This window comes from Micropterus dolomieu, linkage group LG08, assembly GCF_021292245.1.
Source record: "Micropterus dolomieu isolate WLL.071019.BEF.003 ecotype Adirondacks linkage group LG08, ASM2129224v1, whole genome shotgun sequence".
NCBI classification, from domain to species: Eukaryota; Metazoa; Chordata; class Actinopteri; order Centrarchiformes; family Centrarchidae; genus Micropterus; species Micropterus dolomieu.
In genome coordinates this window covers 953,927-962,685 of record NC_060157.1, presented here as the reverse complement: position 1 = coordinate 962,685, position 8,759 = coordinate 953,927, and the positions used below count along the sequence as shown (strand labels likewise).

Genomic DNA, 8,759 nt, shown 5'->3' with positions numbered 1-8,759 from the left:
TGTTTTCAGTTCAGAGCAGAGTTTTCTGTGGGAGATGGGAACTCACTTTGGGCTTTTTCACTTTGCAAACCTGTTTAAGCACAAAAAAGGAATATAACTCAATAAAGGAGAGCAAAAAAGCCTAAAAGCAGAATACCACCTCTTTAACATTCACATTAATGATGCTTTAATAAATGTGCTTCTAGTTTTATTAACATCACTTGATTCTTTCAATCTCATTCTAAAAGTAACAGGCCTGACACACATCAGAGGGCATAATCAATAATCTTTCTGCTGTCTTTTAATAACAGCCCATAATATTATAATGTGGATTCAAGTACAATCTTTTAATGATTGCTGCCTTTCAGTCCGAGATAAAGTTGCTCCTACACTAAAGCTGATGATACAAGAGGCAACTTTATGAGCAATGTTACTGGGCAATCTTAGTGGTGGCAAGTCCGACTATGCTTTGAACAGGCGGATGGGGGAAGGGGATTACGGTAGTAATCTTTACTCTTACCATCATCAGTGTATCATCAGCTACTCGACATGCTGGTTTGTCTTGGATGGAGAGTTACCAGTCCAGCAGAAGGCAGATAAAGTTCTTCACTGGTAGCTTTTCTGATAGCAAAGACAATACAATGTGGGGTTCCTCAGGGTAGTCGCTTAGGATCTCTTCGATATTCATTACTCATAAATGATCTCCCATCAGTTAGAGATAAAGCGAATGGTTTTGTATGCAGATGATTCAACTCTCACAACTCTCAGTGCAGCACTGACATAGTCAGAGGCTAATACTGAGCTCAGAGCAGTGGCTGAGTAGGTAACAAATTAGTGCTGAGCATAAGTGTCATTTACACTGGGGACGCTGGGGACGTGTCCCCACCACTTTTTGAAATGGCTGATTTTGTCCCCAGCACTTATTTAAAGCATAATTTGTTAAAAAACGTTCTGAAATACAGCTTGCAGTTAAATGACAAATAAAAAAGCCTTTAGAAAGGTTTATTTGCACATTAAGAAAATATGCAGTGCAATTAAAATATAGAAGAAACAAATGTGCATTGTTCAAAAAAGTAACTTAAGCTAAAAAGAACAAGCTACTGGTTATAAAATAACCCAAAAACATGAATTTAGTGTTTCCTTTTACATAAATAAAAACGTTTCCACCATAAATTGGTGCAGAAATTTTCACAGGATTTTAGGACAATTAATTTGCTGTTACCAGGAAATGTTGTGGGTATGTGTCTTCAAGCACTCTGAACCAAGTGATCCAACCTTTGGTTTTGTCACACGTATTGTCCAGTTTGGTTTTCTGCAACTAAGAATGATTCTATTGAACAAGTCAAAAGTATCCAAGGAATGTTAAACTCAAGGGGAACTGGACTTGGTTTAAGATCCTCAAAGATGTTTCCATCTGAGACTTCTTCATTTCTGGCTGACTGGCAGGGAAACCCAGCTATTTAACCTCTGTGGGGTCCTTATCAAGGTGATCGATACCGCTTGGTTCGTTAGTGCTCGTTATGGTTATTGGAGATGTTGGAAATCTAAAATATCACAAAGCCACCAGATTAGCTCTCCATTGTTCAATGCATACAAGTGCTTCCAAATGCAGGCTAATCTCTCCTGTCTTAATTTAGAAATTACAATCCAGTCTTCTGATCCTCTTCAGGAATTTTTAATAGGACGAGAAACCGCAGTATTTTACTGACCAAGCAGAATACATCAGTATCTAACGTAATTATCTGCAGAGACAGACCAGTCACCTCTTATCAACTAGACCAAGGACAAGTACTTTATGCATTTAACTGAGAGAATGAACAGGAAATGATTAGTTTCACTTGCTGATTGTTTGTCGTGTTTAATGGTTTGATGATGGACTTTAAGTAAAGTATATAATTGCTTGTTTGCTTGCCAGAGCTGCAAACTTTTCTAACCTCCTATCAAATCCTAAAATCTAGTTCAACAGCATCAGGAATATTGTCTCTCCTACATCACCTGCTGTTGAAACTTCTTCAGATGTTGAGTTCAACAACTTTCCGTTCTTCTTTGTTAGTAAATAAGTAAATGACATATGAGCAACCTTTAAGCAACCTTTTCTGACCTTAGACCTTAGCTAAGGTCATAGAAAACCATCTTGGATATGTTTCAACGGGAACAGCTCTTCAAATGATCTGTTAATGCAGGGTGATGCAGGAGAATGTTCTATATTGGTAATACTAGATCACAGTGCCTGTTAGGTGATAGCGTGAAGCCTGGGTAGCTCAGTCGGTAGAGCATCAGACTTTTAATCTGGGTGTCCAGGATTCAAGTCCCTGTTCAGGCATCCATTTTTTTGGGCCTGCTGTCGTCATCCTTCTTGGATAGAATTACGGTGCATTTTGAGAACTTGCAGACGTCCTGCAAACATGAATGTATCCGGCTCATTTTGTTGCATATAGCCACCTCTCTGCAGTCCAGATCACAAATCTGATTGCAAGCCGTTGGGGTTTTCCCAGGCTACGTGCAAATCAGGGTCGACCCTTCGCAGTCTGGATGAATATTGTAATGGACCTGGCGCTCATTGTTAATTGTCAAAAGAGCCAGAAGAACAACAAGTTCTGCACTTACGCAGTGTTATGGTAACCATGCCAGTTTAGCTCCACCAAAAAAACAGGCTCCCTGGAAGTTTCTTTTTTTTCTTTTAAGGGTCTTTGTGTCACACTGTGATAACATGTTGAGCTTGTCAGATTGTGCTACGACAGCTTGATGAAGTAAAGATGACACATTTCTTGTGTACTAACTGCCAAGAAAGTGCACTATTCACCTCGTTCTTGGTGGATCAGTATGTAAATTTGGGTTTGGAGTTAGCATGATCATTTCCTTGATTGGCATTGGATACTGTAGCCTGGGTAGCTCAGTCGGTAGAGCATCAGACTTTTAATCTGAGGGTCCAGGGTTCAAGTCCCTGTTCAGGTGACTCGTTTATCCCCAGCTTCTGTGCTTCGATGCACCTTATTTTAATGGGTTAAATGCAGAGTATTTATTTTATTATATATAACGTTGAGTATTATTATTATTGATACTGTGGACCACCGTATATTGGTTCAGAAGCTCAGGCAGTGGGTGTTTTTTCTCTGGATCAGCTGGTTCTTCTACTTCCTGTCAGACACGACTTTCTCAGTTGCAGTTCAAAACTATGACTCGTCAACTATGATCTCTTTTTTGTGGTGTTCCCCAAGATGGTGTCCTGGGGCCGACGCCTTCTCTTCCTCAAAATGTTTCAAAACTGTCTGTTCTACTGAATGATTAAAGATTGGACGGCAGTAAAAAAATTTCTTCAGCTAAATGCTGACAAAGTCTTTGCTCGTTATCCTCTTCTGCTGAACCCACCCTCTGTACTCTAGGTCTTTTTAAGGGCCAGGCTTTGAGTCTTGACCAGCATGTAAATAGTTTGGTTCACTCCTGTTTCTACCAGCTGAGGAACATCGCTAAACTTAGCTGAGATGGTGATGATTATGCATGCGTTTATTTCTGTTTATTCCTTTTTCACCTGCCTTAACAAGACTTCCATGAGCTGTCTTGTTAAAACTTTAAGACCATGACTCGCTCCTTAATTTAAACAGTAAGATCAAATATTTGATAAATGCATTAATTAATTCTGTCCATGTGCAGCAACACCAGATCAATCTATTAATTAATGGCTCAATTGCTGGATTATAATGTTATTTTTAATGGATTATCTGCACAGTTTTTTAAGGGATAAAAACATCTTAAAATGAATGCCAAAAAAACTCACGCTTAAAATTCCATTAAAAAATAACTTAAACCATTATGAATAATTAATTCAATGGTTAATTTTCTATGTACAAATGTCATTAAAAAGTAAAGGCCCATTAGGATAGAAATGGATCTCATGGTACAGAATATTTATTATAAGACCTTTTTAAAAAACACATTAAAATCCCCTTAATCTGTACAAATATTCCATTAAATATATAAATGTATTCATTTGCTGCAATCAGTTTATTTATCCTTTAATTATCCATTCAAACGACATTAAGAAGACGTTAATTACACCATTTCAAACAGTAAATGAAAGTTGCAGGATTCAGTTTGGAAACCACTGATGTCTGAAACCCGAGGGTCCCAAAATAAATCTGAAGTGTCACAAGATGATTAAAAGACCTTTATCAGATCTGTCCACATACTTTTGTCCACACAGTATTAAATCATGCAGTTGTGTCTCCTCACAGAAAGAAGCTGCAGAAACAAACAGAGACAGTGAAGAGGTTGAATCCTGCAGCTGAGTTTGATGAGCGAGACACAGGAGGTCAGGACCCCTTTATTGTGAAAAGACAGCACTTCCTGCTCGCCTCTCCTGCTCAGACAGGATTTCACTCCAGAACATAATTAAAATTTTCTTCTACTGATTTAAAATTAAATTGAGTTTTCACTTTTTTAAAATCTAGTCTGGAATCAAAGCTCGTTCTTTTTATCGAAGACGACTGAAACAGGAACATTAATTTTTAAAAGGTGATTCTTGATTGTTCCTTTGGAGCTGCAGATATTCAAATGTCCCCTTTTTCTGAACAATTTAAGGACTGAAAGTTCATTCTTGACCTCTGGAAACGGTCGTGGAATCATTAGAAGATCATGTGATACAATCAAAAGCTCCAGAGCAGCTACTAAATAAACCTCGTGTTTTGTCAGTGACTTTCTCACTGAGACTTTTTGACTGGAAAACAAGACAAATGAAACCAAAGTGAACCTGAAGCTTTTTAAACTTCCACACAGGAGACGGTCGAAGTCATTTAAACTGGACTGGACTGAAGACGTGCGGCCACTCAGAAGATCAGAGGCTGAACTTGTAGTTCGGAAAAGTTCTAAGGATCCTCATGTTTTTCTATGGAATCTAATAATAATAATAATAATAATACAAAATGAATGAGCAACTGAAGACTCGTAATCACCGAATGCTAAAAGTTGAAATTTAAATACCACATAAAATGTTTCTCCAGGTTCCCCTCTTTAAAATCTAGATTTCAAACTGTGACATTTCAAAACACTGATATGAAGGATGCTTTTAGGGACAAAGGAAAGTTTCACATGACCGATAGACGGAGGTCTGATGGACGGATTATTCTGCTTCTTCAAATGTGATATTTTCACCTTGAATCGTCTGGAGTTGGAAACCCTAAAAAACGACGTTATGGTTCAAAAATAAAACAAAAGTTGTTGGAATGTCAAAACCTACTGGAAGTGACCGAATGGAGACTTCAAAGAGTAAAAACACCCGAGTCCTTTAAACTGACCGCAGTCAGTCAAAACTCAGATCAAACTGATCCTAAACCAGCTGCGGCAGGTTTGGCTCCAGAACGTCCAGAGTCCATCAGACTAATATTTCATCACCTCGTCTCTCTGAAATATTAAACGCTGTCTGAACGAGACTGAGGCAGAAGAGAATGAATGAATGATAATAAATAAATAAATGAGTGAGGAGGCTTGAAAGCACAGACGGAGCTGCAGCTCAGAGGATCACATTTACATTAAAAGTCAGAAAAAGTCAGCCAGACCCTGTTCCTGCAGTCCTGAGGAGTCTGAAACCGCCTGAAGGTCGACAGAAACACACAGCTGTTTGGTTCCTGCGTCTGTATCCGCCCAATCAGGACGAGCCGTGTAAACAGGTTTACAGAGACGTCACAGGTGGTCAGGTGTAGCGCAGGTGACGGAGCGACAGGTGAGGCCCTGCAGGATGAGCGACCGTGAGGAACAAAGAAAACTGGGCTCTTATTTTGGTAGTTCTGTCCATCATTCCTGCTCCTCACAGGTGTGAATCCGGGGTTCACTTTCAAAACGTTTTGCTACGGTTTCCGGTTTGAGGTGCGTTTGGTGAGTGTGTTAGAGGTGTTACCCAATCAGCAGCGACGTGAATATAAACCCCGCCGTATTAAAAAGGCCTGCGGAACACAACAGGGTGCAAGGCAGCGCCGTTTCCATTTCAATAAACGCTTCGTCAAACACAAACGGACTCTTTCTGCTTTCGTTTTAACCTGCTACAGCTGGTAATACTGCAGGAATAATTTCACCCACAGTACTTCAGGTACTTTAGCACCGACTGCTACTATCATGTACTACATCATGGTAACTACTCTGAACTCCATACAGTAGTGACCCCTTGTGATGCCGTAGCAACAATCCTCCACAGCCACCTGCAAGGTTCTCAGTCATCCAGGTCATAGTTGTCCAAAGAAGTTTAGTCAAGTGCAACTGGACTTGGTTCAAGAGACTAGAAGACTTCTGAAGAGTTCTGAAATGACGCTCAAGGAGAGGAGGGGGTCTACGCCACCACTTATCCCCCACTTACAATGCTGTCCTTTCATCACTTTCCAGGAAACTCAACAAACGTAACCTATTGGCCTCAGGTGAAGATACCAACGATGGTCGTTCAGTCTTGGCCACAGGTAGTCCTAACGACTGTAACGACTGTCGTCACAGCAACAAGGAACACTAACGAACCAGCGGTATCGATGACCCGGGATAACGACCCCAATAAGGTTAAATAGCTGAGTTTCCCTGCCAGTCAGTCAGAACTGAAGAAGTCCTTTGGATGAGGGACGAAACGTCTTCCAGTATCTTCAACCAAGTCCAGTTGCCCTTGATTTTAACCTTCTTTGGTTAGCAGTAAAACGTTAGCATCTACTGCAACCACCATGAACAACAGAGCAACCACCTGGCAGCAGTGTAGCAACTAGAGGTGAAACCAAGTCATTAAGTCTCGAGTCTTAGCGCTCAAGTCCCAAGTCAAGTCCTGAGGTGAGACAGGCAAATCCGAGTCAAGTCCTAAGCTTTGAGTCCTAAACAAGTTATATATGCTCTTCGCCAACTTTAACACCATTTCATATACAAGGGTTAAACATGAAACAAGCTTTATTGAGTAAAACGTTAACCTGTACAGTAAAAAGGACGAGCAGCAGTTTCACACAACAAATGTATAATTTCATGAATTAACTGAAGTGTTGATGGGCTTGGGGAGGGTATTAAATCAGTTTGAGTCAAAAAGGCTCAAGTCCAAGTGAAGTCACGAGTCGTAGGTGTCAAAGACAAAGTCAGGGTGCAAATCTTTCTAGATTTTGCCAAGTCGAGGCTCAAGTCATCATATTTGTGACTCGAGTCCAAGTCATGTGACTTGAGTCAGCACCTCTGGAAGCAGCTATCTTAAAGAACATATTTATCAGCTTGTAACACCAAAGCGGTAACCACCTACCGATGCCTTACCAACTGCCCTGACAGCTACAGCAACCACCGGTAAAAACACTTTGAAAGGTACCGTACGCACTTTTTCAACATCATAGTTCTTGGTTCAAATCCAACACGCCGCCTCCCCGTCTCTATCTCCCTCACTTCCTGTTTCCTATAACCCAAAACAACAAAAAACATCATCGTTCGCTCACGTTTTACTGCGTACGGAGGGTCTGGTCTGAGCCCAGGAGGCGAAACTGAGCCAGCGCTGGGCCGAGGTGAGCGAAGCTGCTGAGTCACATGACACAACTACAAAAATAAGAGCCTGTTCAGAAACAAACGCACTGAACCTCTAACAGTCGGCTGTTTCCTGCTGTGGTGTTGATCTCCCGATGGTCCACCTGTCCCACCGGGTGAGTCCTCGTCTCTCAGGTGTCTTTCTGTCTCAGTCCTCTGAGACTTTACAGCGTTTCTGCTCAACAGGTGTCTGAAGGCTGGTGGAGAACCTCAGGATGAAAAGGTGTCCTTCAGGTGAATCTGACTGTCCACAGCACGGAAGCCTTCCGGTCCAACAAACTGGACCGTGGAACCAGTTTAACCAGTTGAAGTTGGACGTGTTGCCAGGTCAAACTTCTTCTGGGTTTTATGTTTGGCTTCTTCAGAATTACAGGAAGTCCTGAGACTGATATGAACATTAAACTCTGGTTTAACTAGCAAACAGTCCAAGTGTGAAAAGGTGTTCAGTGTTGCATGTAATAAAGGATCATTCCTGCCCGTTTAAACCTGTTTCCACACATGTTGCTGTTGGAATGAGTCGTAGGTCCAGAAAGTGTTGAATGCAGAAGCTTCAACCGGCAGCTGAACCGGCTGAAGTCTCGCTCTGAAATTGTTGCAGGAAGACGCCAGTTTGAAACGAGGGAGGTTTCCACCGTCGTCTTCCTGCAACAACTCGCCTCTCGTGAAGGAGAATGTAGAAACTTTTTGTGCTTACTAGTCATTTCTACTCCAACACGTGTGAAAAAAGGGCCCATAGTTAAAAATACCGAAACGATCCTTCAGGTGTTTTAACAGTACAGGATGTTCAGGTCGCACCATGAATAAAAAACATTCTGTTTCATAATGAAATGTTATGAACAAAACAATCAAACATGCTGAACCCTTTGTAACAGACTGAGAGAAAAAGATATTGGTTTTAAAGTTTTATCTTTTGCAATTAGTTTGATTCCCCCGCTCTACTAAACTCACCTGAACGTGACCCCAAAACCAAAACTGAATTCTTACTGACTGTCTCTAGTTCTTTTTCTGTCACCATTCAACAACGACAACAAAGTTTTTTGCTGGCTCAGTTTAGTTTGGCTACATGTAAACAACAGTGAGCTTCTGAATGTCTGAGCTTCACCTGGACACACAGAGACAGGACTTCCTGTCTGAGACACAAAAAGCTCCTGATTTTCATAATAAAAGCCTAGTGTGTTGTTTTATTTTGACATGACTCTCTACACATGGTTGTTGTTGGTCGTGTGGGTGTGGGTGTGGGGGTGTGGGTGTGTGTGTGTGTGTGG

The 8,759-nt window shown here is 41.1% G+C and overlaps 2 non-coding genes across 2 annotated transcripts; both read left to right on the top strand.

Annotated features, from left to right (window-relative positions):
* The first annotated feature begins 2,229 nt into the window (after positions 1-2,229).
* trnak-uuu lies at positions 2,230-2,302 on the top strand. The gene has a single exon. It is a non-coding gene; the product is annotated as a tRNA-Lys (tRNA).
* Positions 2,303-2,861: 559 nt separating this feature from the next.
* Positions 2,862-2,934, top strand: trnak-uuu. The gene has a single exon. It is a non-coding gene; the product is annotated as a tRNA-Lys (tRNA).
* Positions 2,935-8,759: the final 5,825 nt, after the last annotated feature.